Raw genomic sequence first — 19,036 nt, 5'->3', positions numbered from 1 at the left:
GAAGCGTCAATTCTGGATTTGCGACCATTTGTTGAGCTTTACCACGCTTGGACCATGATCTTTCGCACCTTTCGTCTCCTGCTATAATTCGTTTCATTGGAGAATTTAGCGAATTTCTTCATTATTTTCACTCATTTTTAAACAGCTGTAAGTTTTTTTCAACTTTCCCGAATTTAATTTTTTTTTTTTTGGTTAAATGAAGGTTAAAATCTCACCTTTCCAACATTATATGGTATGATACAATGTGATTGGTAGGACCGGTGAAATACAACTGCAACATCTATTGACAAAATACGAAAAGACTTTTTCGACTACCCAATATAATACTATACCAAATAGGTAAATAACAAAAAAACCATTTTTAGAATACACGTCGTTCAACAATTAATAAATACATGTACGTAAAAAGAGCATTTACCTTTTCAACAAATTCACAATTTTAAGAGCATAAATATTTAAGATGAATTATATAATGTATATTCCACCATTTATCTATTTTCAGTTGCCCTCAGGACAATGTGTGAATGCATTTTTCAACAAAAGAATAATTATCTGGTAACATGTAAGTGCTTAAACCGCCATTAACAAGTACTTAGCCTACCCATACTAATTCCCATACAAGCAAAACTAGCACTTAAGTGCATCTAACAGTCGTCTTTTATAATTTCTCAAGTCCTATAATACAAATATTTTGTGTAAATGCATATTCATTGTTCAATTTGGTTGACTCTAAGTGCGGAGTCCATTCAAAATTATTCAATTTTCTGCATACATATGTAATGTAGTAAACTCTTTACTGCCATTACCGTTATTATGCAAGCTTAAAAGCTCACCTTCTAACGTTTCTAGTCTGAGACACAATGTGGCTTTTATGTACAAGTATATGGCTACTAGCAGGTGTCTTTAGCCGTAAAAAACTCATGCATGCAACGCTCTAACCTTTAACTTGTATTCGAAACAAAAACAATAGTTATTTAGTAATAGTTTAGTGAGGGGAAGGGCAATGCATACCTTTCAATCAGGTTTTAAGCTGAATACAGTCTTAGAAAATCCCTTAATATATATATATGTATATATATATATATATGTATATAAATGTGTAATATATAAACCACAACGGAGATTCAACTTGTTCTCACTTCGTTGTAAGTGAGACAAGGGTGCCTCTCTGGCTAGCTCATCGCCTTCTCAATAGCTTGACCAGCTTTGAACGCTCAGTTAGCAGTATTAGCATTTTCGCTCTTCTGTCGGTGATCTCACTATCAGCACACTTCTGCCTGAAAAAAACTACAACTACTCACTTTCCGCCCATTTCTGCCTGAAAAAATCTACAGTGGTCCCATTGCCTAAAACTAAGATTGACAGAAACCTCTTTACAGAAAACTCTCCTTCCATCCTGTCCTCCTAGCTTCGACTCATCTATCAAAAAGCTCACTGTGCCTCTTCTTCAACGTTTCTTCCCTATACACATCTCCCTTGTCGGTGTGTGAGAAGAAAAAAATCCGTCACGTGTGGTCTCTGCGACACAACCGGCTATGACGACAGGTTTTCTCGGATCCCACGTCAGTCGGGTCAACGTAACCGGAACGGATCCGGATTTTTATCCGGCCAAGTATTGTCTACTCGGCAGAATTCTGCACCTACAACAACAACAACAAGAGGTGTTATGCTTACAGTGGCATTAAGTGCTATTGTTGGTGTAGTCCGTAGTACACCCGTAATGCCGATGAGAACCGCCTCTTGGTTAAGTTCTACATTTTTAGAGAGTGAATTTATCGAGCACCCGCCAGCAGACAAACGCTAGAACAATATTGGCTTAACTATGGTTTTTTTTAAGCCAAAGCACAGGTTTTGGAGAGAGCCCTCATCTTTTGCTTATATGAAGCTCCTTTAGAGCAATATAGGACAACCAGTGACTTCATTGCTCTTTTCTCAATGTTTTGTCTCCATGAAAGCTTTTTATCAAGGATAAGCCATTTTGTCATATAGAAAATGGAACATTTCTTTAAGGTAGAATGGAGTATTTATTCTGGCAGCATTTTGATCGAGAAAAGAACGCCTTAACCGAGTGTCTTGAAATTTGCATATAACCTTCTTAGATATATTTATTAGATAATGATGAAAGGAAAAAGATTATTGAAGTAATTTTTTCGATCTCTTAAGACTCTTGGATGTGTAGATTTTTTCACAACACAAAATGCTAACATTTTCCAAAAATCCAAATTTTGCGTAGTCTCTTGATCTTTACATATCGTCGCATAAATGTAAAACGACGTGTCAAATATAATAACCAATATATACTCATTTAAAGAACCAAAACTTATATTTTGTTTCAATATGTGTGGTTTCTATTATAACGTTTTTCCTTCTCATCTATTAGAAGAATAAATTTGGTTTTTGGATTTTAGAAAATTTTTAATAGAAATCTTGCTCACCACCAGAAACTTTTTTTCGTAGGTTCTCCTGAAAATCGGCTACGATATCAAGGGAAACCAATATTTCTCATAATTTTTATTAATTTATTAAATAGAATGAATTTGAAAAAATAACAAAAATCCATTCTCTCTGACTTCCAAGTCAATATAACCACTTAAACGAAGACGACACTACCTAAAATTAGAAATATAAAATATAAACTTTATTTTTTCCTACATAATGAAAAAAAAAGAAATTTTCTTTTCTAGAATTCTTCGCACTCTTAGCAACAATACTGCAATGAGTTTCAAGAGATGTCCATTTAGCGAACAAGACGCCGGTTTTAATTACCTATTGAATTTTATATATATAAATACAACACCTAATATTTTTGTTAACCGCAAACATTTTGCCCAACCCTCATTGATGCTCAGACGCATCCGCTTCTGTCACCACCCCCTAACTGTAAAAGCAACGTAAAAATTAACGTTTTGTTTGTGCTCGTGGCCAGAAGTAGTTTGGCAAAGCACTTACGCTAGTTACAGCAATTCAAACGCACAAACATGCTTGTGTGCTTGCTTAAATACATACGTACAAGCACGGCGGCAGCTCCATCTGCATACTCCCCCTCTCCTTCCCTACATATCACTCACTGCATGTGGTGGTGCGGCCAGCCAGCCAACCAACTTGCAACAACAGTTCGCATTGTCGCTTTTGTGCAAACATTTCTATACCCCAACAACGTTCCTCTTTGGTGCTTTGAGCGTGACGTACTTGAAATATAAAACAGTGAAGCAGTTGCACAAATACGTGCAACAGTGGGGCACATACACAGCAGCATGCATAACCAACTGTGTTTCACCAGAAGTGTGTGCCGTGATGCATTCCTGCCTAGTCCTAGTCTCACACATATAATCTTACTATTTGATAACCAACACACACACACACTCACACATGCACATACATGTGTGTAGGATAAATGAAAGTGCATACTTAAAGTTATGCACTCTTCCCTCTGGCACTTCAACGCATTGAGCATTAGCAAAGCATACACTCCAGCGCACGATCTTATACACACACATACGCATGCACACAATGTGCTAAACGCATGCCTTTTCGCACAAACACTTCAACTAACAATTTTCTACAAGCAAAACTTCATTTAAAAGCCAGTTGTGAAGCACCATCGAGACTTTTTTGCTGCCAACCGCAATAATCATTATGATACTTACTAATTATCATTTCAATAAATGCAAAGTGCAAAGTTAAACTATCCTTCACCCACATAATGTGAATGAGTATGGTTTTATAATGATGCCAAGTGTACTTAGAATCTTCTAACCACTGATGCCAACATATTTATACCGTATTCGTATATTTTATTTATTGTAAATTTCGTATATATTTTATTAGTGACTCGGCTGATTGGGCTTGTATGAAATTATTGACTGGGCATGACTATTCAGGAAGATTGTTATATTCGAGTATAAGGCGAAATCAAGGCCAAATATTGTCTATCAGATCTTAAAGATAAAAAATAAAATATACTGGCGTTATAATACATCTTATCACTTTGAATTCAAAAATTGTTTGGACGATGATTTGTCTTTAGAGAGCACTCCTAGGGTGACAGCCTAAAACTTTTGGGAATTAAAAAAAAAAAATACTTTATCAATTAGTTTACAATGTTAGGGGTAGTTTCAACCTAAAGAAAGAATTAAACATTTTTCGAGTTATGTACGATCTTCGAGGGCAATAAAAAAGGTCTTACCCTGCTGCGCTGATTCCGGCCTTCTCCGTGGATGAAAAGTAAAAGAACAAAATCTTTACTAGAAGACATTGTACAAGATCGGTTTTGGTCTGCCAAATTTAACATTTTATCAGATCAAAACACTTAAGAAATCATTCTGTGGAGAACTATAAATAGAGCTTGTAAAAGAATATGATAATGGTCGAATCATTTATTTCCTAGTAATCACTGTAACAATAACTCAAATTGTAAAAAGCTTACAAGAAGCTTGAACATGTCCCAACAAAGGCTCTGATAGGCGTCATATGCATAATACCATTTTTCACAAAGCTCCCGTTGACTTTGCCCTTTGGTGTATTGAAAGAGTCCGGACAAGCACACGCTGAAATTATCTCATTCTTCAACTGGCCACTAGTGACGGCTTTTTCTCTTCCTACCTACCGACGAGTAGTATGTGGATGCGGATGATTCGCTGGAGAAGAGGCCTCGTGATTTTTTGACGGATGAATAGAAGCTCGGAGGAGATATTTTCTGTGAGAAGCTCTCTGAGAATCTTAGCTTTCGGCTAGCGTACCACTGTATGTAGAGTAGTTCAAGCAGGAATGGCTGGGGTAAACGTACTACTACGAAGTGCAACCTCTTTCGTTGAGGTGAGCATTCACTCTGAGAGCAGAGCGGAAATCCTAGCGCTGTGTTCGCTAACTGTGCGCTCAAAGCTAGTCAAGGAGTATTTGTTTTCACTAGAAATAGCACCAATCTACTTCATAATTATACTGCTTTGGTAGCGAAATCTCTGGCAACTACAAGACCGACGAGCTAGCCAAAGGCATTGGAATGGTATCGAATTGGATCTCCATTGGCATTTTGCGAACCAGTGGCACTGGCTTGAGCATAGCAGACGCTGGTGGAGGACCAGCGTGCTTTAATAATAGGGGTTTTTAATGAACATTATACAATAGGCAATCATGCGCTAAGCCTAAAATTCTTGGTGGACACACACACAGTTGTATGGAGGAGGGTGAGCTGGCAGGAGGAGAATACCATTGTTCAACCTTTGCAAGACTGGAAATTAGTCTTACGTCCGACGAATCAGCACTTAAAGCGCTTTGTCAATTGGTAAGGGTATTATGATATATTTTATAGGAGTTTTAAGGAACAAAACGGATCGGCGTTCTAAGCTGTAGAAATATGATCTCTGTTAGGATCGACTCCCTAACCTATCCTAACATAATCAGTACAATATTTTGAAGGCATGCTGTTTCGAGAAAAAACCAAGTTTAAACACAAACTCATGGAACTGATTGCAATAAGCGGTTTAAAATGCTATGACTCAAAAATTCTTTGCGATATTCGTTTAAAATTTTAGTATTTTACTTCTAAAAGAATAACTTGTCGAAACATGAAATGTTATTTTTAAGGACTAATTTTAACCAACCAAGCAAAGCTTTTTCAATGAATGAAAGCTATGTATTAATCTGCGAAGAACTTTGCACAAAACACGGTTTTACATATCCAGTACATATTCTGATAGGATCCATCCATATGACCAACGCCGTAAGTTTTAACCAATTTTTCACGCTAAAAACAAAAAACCCTGTCGATAATATTAGGAACCCACAGTTATTAGTACCTATCAGAATTTTCGTAGAGTACACCAAACAAATCCAACAACAGCACAACAACAATCGGTTAATTTTTACAAAGTACGTGTTCCGCAAAACGCCACAGAAGCAAAATGTTTTCGCTAACAAAATTGCAAACTAAATCATGCCATAAGCAAATTTGCCAGCACAAGTGCACCAACACTGCCGTCAACTGTCATTTAGACAGACAGCGTTGTCAGTCGAACTTTAGCTGCCACCACCCACCCAACGACGCACCGAAATAGCTTTACTTAGCTGCAATCACCGCTTGACTTGTTGTCCATCACATCGATGTAGCCGACTCCCGTCGCTGTTTGCACCAAATAAAGCCACATATCAACACGGATGTGTAGATAGATAAGGTTCGCGGATTTGTGGCAGAACTATGCCAACAAGCGCACAACCGCTCGCACATAGGTGGACGACGGTGTTTGCTCAACTTTTGCATACACACACACACACACACAGCCACTTTCGCCCGCACAAAGTTAACGGCTGTGGACGAATTGTTGCAGCCAATGCCGGTGCGGTCCGGTCATGTCCTGGCGGATTCCGCTCATTCATTGCATGGCTCACCTTTGTTAGCTTGCCAAGCTTAGCTGTCTGCGCAGCGATGTTGCAACTTTAACACACGCGTTGCGCAGGACACCGTGAGTGGCTCCGCATTTCCGCAGCAGCCATGCCAAGCACAAATAGAGCAAACTATTTGTGCGCTTGGTTGGATTTATTTGCTGAGACCGCAGAAACGATTACAATAAAAATAACAACTATCAGTGATTAGAGGAAAAATAAAAACCACATTCAAGTCAGATTGCCAGGCAAGGTAATGGCGGACGGTGCTGCCGCGGCTGACAGCGTCGGTGAATATGACAATCAAATCTGCGGTGACGTTAGCAAACTATGACGCGAACATAACAAAATCCCTTCGACGTAATGACTCGTGCACTGGTGGTGATCGTATGTGCCATACATGCAGACACGAGCTTTGGTCACAGGGACACTGCGAATGCAATAAATGTGCCTTTAATAAAAATGGTAATGGAATGGTCACACGAGCTCGTGTGCATTCATTGTTGGCCGTTGTGGGACAGTCTCATTTGTTTATTCAACAATAAAACTGAGTGCTTGCAAAACATAATGAGGAAATTACGACTGCTGACTATAGACTTGGTACCTTGACATAAATCTATTGACTCTTCTCATGCAAAGCGGACAGCAAATATGATTTAATTCTTTCTAAAGGAATCTGAAGTGGTAATTGCGATATTTACTGACCCCTCTTATCTTTTTTATATATGCATATTAATGTGGTGTGTCAAAATGAAACTGAAGTCTTTCAAATGCTAATTGCACTCTGCAAAAAGTACTAGAAATGCCTACAGATGGGCTTAGAAGAATTTTTCGAAAATACATACATACATACATATTTCGTATTTTACGCTTGTTTTGGGTGTCATCAAGATCATGTAAGGGGAGATCCGGGAAACTTGTTTTGACGGAGTAGGAACATAGGGATGATAGAGTAGTTGGTTTCATGGCAATACGAATGGGTGGTTCGAGTCCTGTGAGGACTAGGTTAGGTTAGGTTATGAGGTCGATCCTAACATGGATTTCATTTGGATAGGCGTAGTGTTACTTAAAACTTATATATATATATACATATATATATATCTTAACATCCTTAAAAATCTACAAAGCGTTTTAAGCTTATCATAAATTTATTGAGACAGCTAAAGTCATGTCTTCTGTTTTATCGAAGTTCAGACTGCCGAGATATTTCAACCTCAGTCTTGCAAAGGATGCCTGGATGTTTCCACCTCACCCTTCCCTGTGCAATTATGACTACTGGTGTCCCTCAAAATATTAATATTTCGGAATAAGGCAGCACTTTGTGGTACTTAGTACATATACCGCCAACTTAAAGGAAGCCACTTCTGCCTGAGAAACACTATATAACATTTGTGGATTGTCAGGGACGATTATAAATAGGTAAGGTTTAACTTGCTATAGTATCCAAAACGAAGTTGCGAAAGGGTTACTTTAGATACGCTAGAAAACTCGAACTCTTCTTCTGCAATGGGTGGTTATTCGACTCCAAAGACTTCACTGGGAGGGAGTCAGTGAAGGTTTCATGGTCACTACGGTCAGCAAAGTCATACCGGAATTCCGCTTTTCTATGTTCTCAGCTACGTTGTCTCACAACTTCTCATTTTACTTATATTGATACAGCTCGACTTGGTGTATATCCGCTTTTCTCCACTTTGCTTGCTGACTACATTTCATTATACCCCACACTCCTATTCGGTAGACATTTTGGAATATACATATATAAGTCCAGGTTAAATCTAATCTCGTATACTTACTGTCATGTACCTTATTACGTGCTATGCATAAACATAAGACAAAAGTGTCTTCGCGGTTTAAATGAGAGTCCAAAGCTAGGAGAAAATATTAAACGACCAGCCACGCAAACTACCAATGAAAATTTCAACCGTCTGCACATTTTCAGAAGCTGCATATTCCAAATTGTTTTTGGCCCACTTGACGGCTCAGCGTACGCGGCATACCTATTAACCGAAGCTGCTGGCTGATCCTTTGTATCTGCTAATCGGAAATTAAGTTAGTAACTGTTTTTTCTGTCGCTGATTGTTTGTGAATTATCTGCGAAACGTTTTACGACTCGTCGTCGCGTCCTGCTATCACAGCCTCCTACTCACCAGCGCACAGCAACAATGTGACTTTTGTCCACAAGTTTATACCTGCCAATGCGCCAAGAAATATGCTACTACGCCTCGCTGAGCAACGTTGCGCTCGGCTGCAGATTTAGTCTTTGCATTCCGTGTTTGCCGTCGCCACTAACCGTGAGCGTTGTTATCTCAGCTGCCAAATTTGCGGCGGACATTACTTGTTAGCTCAAATAATAGACATGCAGTGCTGCAGCTCCATACAAACCGACTTAGGTGCATATCCTCATACATACAGACATACATACATATGTAGATATATGGTGGCGGTGTGTAAGTTGTCGCAAGCCGTGGAAAACATTTAGCGGAACACTTTGTGGAAGCAACAATTTGTAAGGCAAACAACTTTTTTCAACAGTTTAGCGAATTTACGCTCTCTTCATTGTCCGTCGCCAGTTTGTCGTTGTAGGCGTGAGCACGTACGCTTGTTGGCTCGTTAGGCGGCGCTTGTCGTCAGCGAAAGTGTACGTTGTTTTAACAGCACAAGAGCCAGCAAGAAGCATCAAAACTTTGGTCGCCTCCTCCACGGCGTAGTTCCTGAAGTTTTAAACCGATTTCGCAAATATAATAAAAGCACAATATGCAGCGGCGGCAAGGCGTGCCTTACGGACATCCTTAAACATGCAAACACACATTTCTCCACGCGGAACCCGAACAAAGTTTGAATTAAATTTTTGAAGCCACTGAAAATCTTTATTAAATTTCATGTTTGGTTGGAATAACTCTTAGGACAAATATTATTAAGGTTTACGTGGCAAGCTGTGCTGAGAAAGCAAATTGACTGGACAGCACTTAAACGGCGTCATATATCCATTGTTTCTTCTTTGCACATTGCTTAGTAAAACCTTTGCGGGAAAAAGTTATATTTATATAAACTGATGAGGATATATTATGTTTGCCATGGAGATTGGAACACCCAGAAGACGTCGTATACGGTTTGAATTGAATATATAAAAAACAGCATGACGAGCTGAGTCGCTTTAGACATTTTCGTCTGTCTATAACATATATATGCGGCTCAAGGCTCCTAGTTTTTGAGATATGGAACTTACACTTGGCACACGCCGTTTCATCATGAACAAACTACTTTTTTGACTGAGCCATCTACATTACAGAACTGTCATATCCGAACGATCGAAATCAAGCGCTTGTATGGAAAACGTTTTCAGTTGACGAGATATCTTGAAAAAATTTGGGATAGGATATTGTCTAAAGCAATGGTATAATCTCTGAAGAAATTCTTTGGATCGGATAACTGCCATACATTTGTTGTCCCATTGTATTATATGGGAACTTGTTTGATTTGAAAATATATCTTCAAGAAAAATGGCACAGTATATTGCCTGATACAACGCTACAATCTGCGAAAAATTGTTTGAGATCGGACAACTATAACATATAGCTGTCATACAAACTCACTGATCAAATTTAAGTTTTTGTGTGGTGAACTTTTTCATTTGACGAGTTATCTTCACGAAATTTGACATAGATAATTATTCAAGGCAATACTACAATCTCCAAATATATTATTCAGATCGGACAACTATAGCATATAGCTGCCATACAAAGTGAGCCACAAAAAGCAAGAAAAACTTATTTTATACACTATTTGGCTATCAGAAATGCACCTGTGGAGGGTATTATAGCTTCAATAACGACGAAGTTAACTGTTTTTTTTTGTTTTAATTTTTCTGATTACCTACTCAGGCGAATATTGAATCACGGATGTATTTAAGGAGTAATTAGAATACCGAAATGTCATTGCAGGAAGTTTAATCTTCTATGTTGAATATTATTTGTGAAATAGAGAAAATAAAATAAATATTTATTAAACAATTATTATAAAATATTAAAAAATATATATCATAGATACTTTTTTCTTTCTTGCAGTTACTTTGTTGGAGATATGGTAGCGATTACTAGACTCTGGGTCCAGAGTTCGAGACGTGCTGACACATTCCTTTTTATATAAAGAGCCATATCTGAAGGAGTCCATTTTTGAAAATTCTAACTGTATACGTATAGCCCCTTAAAATAAATTATTTGCACTAAATTAAGCAATACATATACTAACATACATATACACACTAATAGTCTAAAATATAAGCTAATACTTGTGTGCTAAATAAAACTTCAACTCTTGACCATTAAATTGTGTAATTGATAAACTTTTGTAGCAGAACTAGTAAAGAATTGTTTTCGAGCATGAGATACCATGCCGGAAACATGAACAAGCATTAGCTTTCCGCTGACAAATTTATTTCCAGCTCCGATATTCAACGCACTAATACAAACACATCTAACAGCTCACTCAACTCGCTGCGCCGCGGCACGCTTTGTAAGCTTCAGCAGCTGTTCATCCGGAGTTTTGGCCACTTCACCGCCGCAGTGGCAAGTGCTAACTGCTCGTTGCAAAGTCTACTTCATAAAGTTTTATTGCTTATTCTGGCCAACCGAAATTTTTGTCAGTCGTTTTCGCACTTTTACTTTTACTCTTACTTTTGCTTGTGATCTTTCCTCATTTTCGGGCTTAAGCCTGCTTCTGCTTTCAACTCTTCGTTTCATTTTGTTTCTTTTTCTTTTTTCGTTTTTTGGTTTCATCTTTGCGCATTGTTGGCAAAACTACTTTAAAATTTGTGCTTTCTGCCGCCGCAGCGAAAATGGATTTGAGTGCAGTTAATGGAAATGCTGAATGCAAATGGCAGTTGAAAAATCGTTGGCCAACTTTTCGCTTGTTCATTTTTGTACAATAAATTTGCGGGGGATTCCCGAAAGTGCTGCATGCACATTCTTTTGTTTTAAGCCTCTCTATCGCTGTGACGACGAAAACTGTGAAGACAAAGCAAATTTCAATTTATGTTTAGGCAATTTTGCAGCAAGGATAGTGCGCCGAAAGTTACGACTGCAAGTGTGCGGAAGCAATATGAGGCAACAACGTGCGCCAAACACAAGCAAAATAATGGGAAACCTAATTAAATTTAAGCAGACAAAATAAAGGCTTCAACTATTAAGCGAAAAATTTTACAAGAAAACATAGAACGACGCTTATAAGCATAAAACCGAATTTTATTAGTCATCTCACTTGAGATTTTGCTTAAAGCCTTTTGCTATCATTTTCAATAATCTTTAAGGGGCTATACCAGTGTGACGCATGAAAAATTAGGCGATTTTCGTGAATTTTTTTAAAAGAAAGTACTAGATTGAATGTTTCGGCGTTCTATGGACGTAATAAAGTATATTTTTAGCTACATATATGAAAAAAATTGTTTTTTACAAAAATATTGAAAAATAACGGAGTTATGTGCTGTCTGCGGAAGTGCCGAAAAAAAAAGTGCCTCAACTGCTGGCACGATTCCGGTCGAATGAGTAGCTGAATCAAAAAAGTTCAAAATGTTTATTAAACCTAAATATATTTTCTATAGAATGAACTACGATCTTTGAAAAATATCAAGAATTAAGAAAATGGCGTAATTTTCAAAAAAAAAAATCGTTTTTTTACGAAAAAAATGGTGGTTTTTTTAATGCCAAATTGACAATTTTCAACCAATCAAAAAGATCGTAGTCTATTGTATAGCAAATGTATTCAACTATATCCAGTTTTAATTTGATCGGTCAATTTCTCGTTGAGTTGTCAGCAATTTTGAAAAATGTCGTTTCGAGAAAAACGCGTTTAAAGTTTCACTTATATATGTTTGCACCTCTGAGCGGTCGCTATTTAGAACGCTGCCATTCAAAAACTATTGAAGATACGACCTCGCCGATTTCACAGGATATTTTTGAATATATAAACTATCGGAAAAGTAAAAAAAAATAAAAGTTTTTTTGAAAGTGTCACACTGGTATAGCCCCTTAAGTCTTCATTAAGTTTCCATTTCCTTCTCACATTTCGGTATTTAATTTTTCCGTTTCCGTGTGCCAGTACTCATTAAGTACAAGCATTTAAGCATTGCAATAAATCTTCGCAAGAGTATACGCAATGGGCAGCAAGCACCGTTACACGGCTATGTTTGAGCATAAGGGACAAGACTTAAGAAACTGTCTCCAATTACAAAGTCAATTTGAGTGATATCGTGTGGTATAAAATATTTACTTATCTCATACATATGTATTATATATGATATATGTTTTCATGAAATAAAATGAGCAGAAATAAGCTAAATACTGTGCATGAAAACATGCTGTATTCCCTGAAAGAAAATATAAAAAATTAAGTTAAGTAGGGACACATTGGCTGAATAAAATTCTTCACAAACAATTAGCTGGCTTAGGCCATATAACGGATGATCCAAGTAGAGGTCCTTTTTCATAGCTTTTTTCTGACAGATCAAGCGTGAGTCGTGTGAAGCTATCTTTTTTTTTTGTTCATTATTGTTTGGTATTTCATCATGGAACGAATTACGTTTGAACTACGTTTATTACGAAAATTCACGTTCTGTATAGAATGTTTTTCAGATAGTAGTAGTAGTATTCGCAACACCCATCGTTTTGCGATTCTTTGTTTGAGCACACATCCAAGATGAAGACCATCAAAGATATTTCTTCTTCGAAAATTGCGAAAACGTAAGGCGACCGAAAATGTGAATAGTGTTTATGGTTCTGATACTGTAACAGCCAATCACGTGCAATTTTGTTTTTGCCGATTCCGTTTCGGTAATTTTGATATGAAAGACGCTCTGGAAAACCAATTGTTGAAAGTATCGATAGAATAATTGGAAATGCAAAAACAGATCGTACTGGAAGCACTGTCTCCGCTTCCCAAAAATTTATATATAGCTGCCAAAGGCCTAACGCAAGAAAATATGGAAATTAATTCTCAAAGCACTGCTGAATCAAAAAACAACGATCGATTGCTGAAGCGAATGTTACTGGAGATGAAAAGTTGGACAGTGGAAAGTTATGATAACACTAAGCGAAATCGGTTGTGGCCGAAACATGGTGCCAGAATTGACATCAAAAAAGGTTTTTCTAAGTTTTTGGTAGTCCAGCCCCTACATTCGGTCTATACGGTTAACAATTGGATAGCTTGAAGGATGCAATCGTCAAGAAACGATCAGGTTTGGCTAATAGGAAAGAAATTATCTTAAGCTTACAACTTATAGTTCGGATTTTATATCGAGTTGATTCTATAGTTCAGATCTTATATCGAGTGGGTCTTTTAGTTTGGATCTTGCATCGATGAATACTACTTGTTCGAGCCAACACGATTTGAATTAAGCCGTCGGACCACATGTTTTAGTTCCGATACCAAACAATGGCCTAATAAGCGTTATTCGGGTCCAAAGGTTCTTTGTTACTGTTCCTGCCGAGCTGATTTCGTTAACTCACCGCGGATTCATGTCAAAGTCAAACCGGCGAAAATCGAAACCTTTGCTTTGTATATTAATAGTTTTGTAGGGTCGATAAAGAAAGTATTGCCAGTGCAAACCAGGGTCGTGTCCACTCGTCTGTGAGGCGCAGCGCCAAAATACAAGTTTCTAAACAAAATCGAATACCGTTATGCATTTTGGTTATTTCAAATGCATGCACCAGCCCGCAGTTCGCCGCGTAGTAGCGTTGAATAGCAGTATTCTAGTTGTATGTATGTATGTAAGTATGTGATTTGAGATTTTTTCTAATATTTTGCATTTGCTTGCTTGCGAGTGACCACACACCATAAATAGTAGAAACTCACGCGCGTTCCAAAAAGTTGTATTGTTGTTTCCACAAAAGTGGATTTCAATGTATTTTTCTTGTGCTTGTTGTTTTTCTATGTTTACTTTGTGCGTTCTGTTAAATACATATTTCATTTTATTAGTTTTGTTGATGTTTTATTAGGCATTCGTTAGTATTGCCTCACTTTGTGAAAAAGCTGTTGTTGCACTGCTGTATTGCCATTTTTTACTGCGCCCGCTGTTGTGCTTGTTTTTGTGTTACGTTTTAGCCATTTTTACAATGGTTTACGCAGAGTCACAGTTGCGGTACTATTGGTATTTTGCTGTTGTTGCCCGGTTGTTGACGCTTGAATTTTGCCACGAATTGCATTCAAATCCGCATTCTATTTTGTGGCACGTCTGCTTTTTGACCTCCTATTTTTTGCCCGCTTTTAGCAACGACCTTGCTTGCAAATGTTCGGGCCATGAATATGTGCATATATATGTGCTATATGCATATATATGGTAAACACACACATATATATGAATATATAAATGTTAATGTATGTATGTATGTATGTGTGTTTAGGGAAAGCAAAAAACGGCATCTTGCAGTTCCAAATGCATCAACGCATCCACAGCGGGTGCTGGGCATATTTCCCTCCATCCCTCCATCGGTTTAGCCACTCACACTGCTAATGAGTTTTTTAATATCGTTCTTTTTTCTATTTTCCCTTTTGCTTTTGTTATTTTTTTGGCGTCCGCACATTGCTGGCAGCTATGCACTGCAGTTCAATTGCATTTATTATACCGTGAATTCAACTCGTTGCAGGCAATTTGCTTTTTAGAATTCGTTTGTATTTTCGCCGACAAAAAAACGCTGCGAAAGGAATTGCAAATAATTTTTTATGCGAAATTTTGATTGTTGCGGAAGTGGAAATTTGTTATTCTAACAAATGGCTGCTCAAAGCTTTCACGCTTTTTTGTTTTCGTCCTTTGTTGCAGGCGCGCGAACCCGTTCGCTATGTGCATTCCGATCAACATACGTGTGTACATATATACATATATATATGCATATATTTATGTGTGTATGGCATATGTAATGTAAATATGTGCGTACCGACATTTGCATTTGCTGTGCAAATGAAAAGAACTATAAATTCATTTTTAAGCGGATGTGTCGCATGGAGCGGAAGCGTATATTCTATAAAGTTCCAGTGAAGCGGCGACCAGCAGCGTATATACAGTAAGTTTGGGGATTTTCTGGTAACGGAAATGAATGCATTAACAATATCTATTAAAAAGATTACACAATTTTTAATTTTTTTTTAAATAAAAATCGAAAATGGAATTACTGCAAAGCCGTGTGCGCAGAGGGTTGGAGTTTTATTGCCTTTGCAAAATACTTTGAACATACGAAAAACAAAAGAATTCAGTATTGCATGATAAACACAGGGTATCATTTGCTGCAATGTCTGCAAAATTATATACCCAGACCATTTTGTAACATCCAAAAGGAAATGTGAGAGACCCTATAAAATGTATACAGGGTTTGTCCGGAAAGTAGTAAAACTGAGTCGGTTTAATAAAATTTACTGAACCAATCGTTACAATTCTTTGAAAACTGTCAAAATAGGCTCCTTCTGTGTCAATGCAGCGCTGCCAGCAGGATTTCCAAGCATTGAAGGCGACACAAAAAACATTCTCCGGAATAGCCTTGAGAGCCGAGGGGCATGCTGCTTGGATCCCCTCTTTCGGCTCAAAATGCTTGCCTTTCATCAGCCTTTTCAGGTAAGGGAACAAAAAAGGTACGGGGGTCACATCTGGGACGTAGGACGGCTGGTGAAGCGTTGGGATGCCGACCTTCTTTAGGTAGCTGTTCACAAGAAAGGCGGGGTGAGCTAAGGCGTTCGTTTGAGCCTATTGAGGACTTCCACGTAAAACTTGGCGTTGACGGTTTTTCCAGGAGGAACAAATTCATGGTGGACGATGCCTTTGATGTCAAAAAAGACAATGGGCATCGTTTTCACTTAGGATTTGCTCATTCTTCCTATCAGCGACCTTTTCCCACGCTCCGAAGTACAGTCGCAGCAGAATGTCCTATTATTTTCCGGACAAACCCTGTATATGTACATGATCAGTCTTAGATATAGCAATCTGAAGTTATGCACATGTCCTTTTCTTCTCAAGAAACTATTCGTTTGTCAGAACCGCCAATATCGGAATATTTTAGCATATACATAGCTGCCATCCTCGTTGCGAGGTTTGGAGAGAAAGCTTTTGCAGGAAATTTATGGTACTTTGCGTATTGGCAACGGTGAATATCGCATTGGATCGAACGGTGAGCTGTACGAGATATACGACGACATTGACATAGTTCAGCGAATTAAGAGACTGCGACTGTTTTGGCTAAGTCATGTCGTCCGAATGGACGAAAGCATTCCAGTTCTCAAAGTATTCGACGCAGTACCCGCCGAGGGAAGCAGAGAAAGAGGAAGCCCTCCACTCCTTTGAAGAGACCAAGCGGAGAAGGAACTGGCTTCGCTTGGAATCTGCAATTGACGCCACCTTTCGTAAAAACAGTAACGACTGGCGCGCCGTTGTTAACTCGGCTATAACCGTTTCTTGTTTTTTTATCAAAGGTTCCGTAAATAATGAATATCAGTAAATCAATAGTTGTAAGGTGCCTGTCTGGCAAGTCATTGCTCAAAGTTTCTGTCTTAATTAAGTACAATACTTTCAGCATCGACCAAAATACGCCGGACATATATACATATGTATGTATATGAGTATACACACATATTAACATATGGGCATGGCAGCTTAAAGCATCATCCAAGCTGTATCTGGTACAATTTCCGTTTGGACAAAAAGCGTGAATAGTTCCCTAACGCAATCATACATATGTATGTACACACTCATAAGATTTTTGCTACATAACTTCCGAAATCTTAATGCATGCTTAGGTATTTAAACAGAGTATGTGTAGATGCCAACCACGGCGCCGTTATGTTTACTGTGTTGGCAACACCAAGCATAGCCATCAAATAAAGTCATAAAATTAATGTACTGTCTGTCCAACAACTTCCCAAAATGGAGCAAATGGCAGCAGATAAGGGAAGAAAAGTGGGTAATGTGCAGAGCAGCAACAACAAGCCGCAGATCAGAACAAAAACTAAAGTAGTGCAGTCACTTTAACATTGGCCGCTTTGCAAGAGAACAATGCTGATAAGAAGTGCAAATAAAATTGCCAACATGCAGGTGAATTCTCCGATTAGATGCTTAACACTGAAATCGGCAAACAAACGATGCCATTGGCGTTGGCAATAAAAATAATTTGCTGGACATTTGGAAGGGAAATTAGTACACGAGGTTAATGTGCCCATATGATGGTTTTATTTTTGCCATTGGTATCTATATAAATTGGCAGCGTATATTATACACATACTGCTGGATATTTACATTTAAGTAGAGAACAAGTTGGTTTCTGTGTACATTAAAGTCGATAAGTCCATTCATATGTGTGAGAAAAAAGTAAATACAGCTTTAAAACTTCATATAATATGTACCCATATAGACCGATATATATATATATTAATTTTATATCGGTTGGTTGGTTGATTATTCGGAAAGAAATACCCATGAGCGTTTTGTTCATTCTTCTCTAGTGGATAATGAAAATGTTGAGTTTAATTCCTCATTTATTTCCTTTTCTCGGTTGCAAGAACAACTTAGCTTGAGTTCATTAACCAGGTCGAGTATGATACCATGCCGATAGCCTGGGCGCAATCCTCACAAGCAGGTCCACTTTACCTGGCTTTCTTGAAGTTCTCAAAATCTGATCATATATACTTATGTACTTATATACATTTTATAGTGTGTCGAGTACTAATGGTCTTTTTCTCCTCAAGAATGCCTTCACTTCTTCGATAGTGCCTTCCACTATATCATCACACCATATATGTATGTTAGTATGGGGCGGATGACACTTGTTTAGAGGTATGAGTAGTCGTAAACCCCCATTTGGGGGAATGACTTCTATACAGAAGTTCCAGAAGCGTTGCTTTCAATGTGTACTCTCTAACTTAGTTTTTTATCTAGGATAATTCTGATACATTTAACAAAGCTCGAGACTGTAATAGTTCTTCCTTTAAGAGGAGAGATTGAATGGCGCAATTCTTTCTTTACTTTGTGCAAAGTCTTTCTGAATTTTTCGGATTAACAGTTAGGACGTGACCCTCCGAAGACTAGACTTCTGTGAGGCGGGCTAAGTGATCCCTAAACAGAGGACAAGGTGACTCAAAGCAACGGGGATAGGGTTCTTCCTTGCATAGTCGTACAAGTGATCTATTGAGAGATTTTTATACCTTCCTCTGGTGTATAGCTTACATATTGCTTAACATATGACTTAATTAGTTGTTCGTGGAAGAAGCAACATTGCTTAACATATGACTTAATTAGTTGTTCCACTTCGAAGCAAATGGTCGCCTGTTTCTTCGGCAAAACTGGTCATGTGGCGACTGTTCCGCTTGAGAAACGTAGGACGGTCAATTCTGAGTGGTACACCACCATTTGTTTGCCTGAAGTCTGCGGAGAAATTCGAAAAACGAACAAGAGAAGACGAATCATTGTGCACCATGACAATGCGAGCTCTCACACATCGGCTCAAACCAGCGCCTTTTTGACCGGCCAAAACGTCGAATTGATTGGTCATCCGCAGTACAGCCCTGACTTGGCACCCAATGACTTCTTTTTATTCCTACACATCAAGAAAACAATGCGTGATCAACGATTTTCTGTGTTTGCTGTTGAAGCATTCAAAAACCATGTTTTGGAGGTGTCTCAATCGGAGTG

The 19,036-nt window shown here is 38.1% G+C and overlaps 1 long non-coding RNA gene across 1 annotated transcript; it reads left to right on the top strand.

Annotated features, from left to right (window-relative positions):
• The first annotated feature begins 500 nt into the window (after positions 1–500).
• Positions 501–10,689, top strand: LOC126752278 (uncharacterized). The gene is made up of 2 exons (XR_007665980.1): positions 501–562; positions 10,443–10,689. It is a non-coding gene; the product is annotated as an uncharacterized LOC126752278 (long non-coding RNA).
• The last annotated feature ends 8,347 nt before the right edge of the window (positions 10,690–19,036 follow it).

Source organism: Bactrocera neohumeralis, chromosome 3 (genome assembly GCF_024586455.1).
Source record: "Bactrocera neohumeralis isolate Rockhampton chromosome 3, APGP_CSIRO_Bneo_wtdbg2-racon-allhic-juicebox.fasta_v2, whole genome shotgun sequence".
Classification (NCBI taxonomy): domain Eukaryota; kingdom Metazoa; phylum Arthropoda; class Insecta; order Diptera; family Tephritidae; genus Bactrocera; species Bactrocera neohumeralis.
This window is presented reverse-complemented; position numbering and strand designations above follow the sequence as displayed.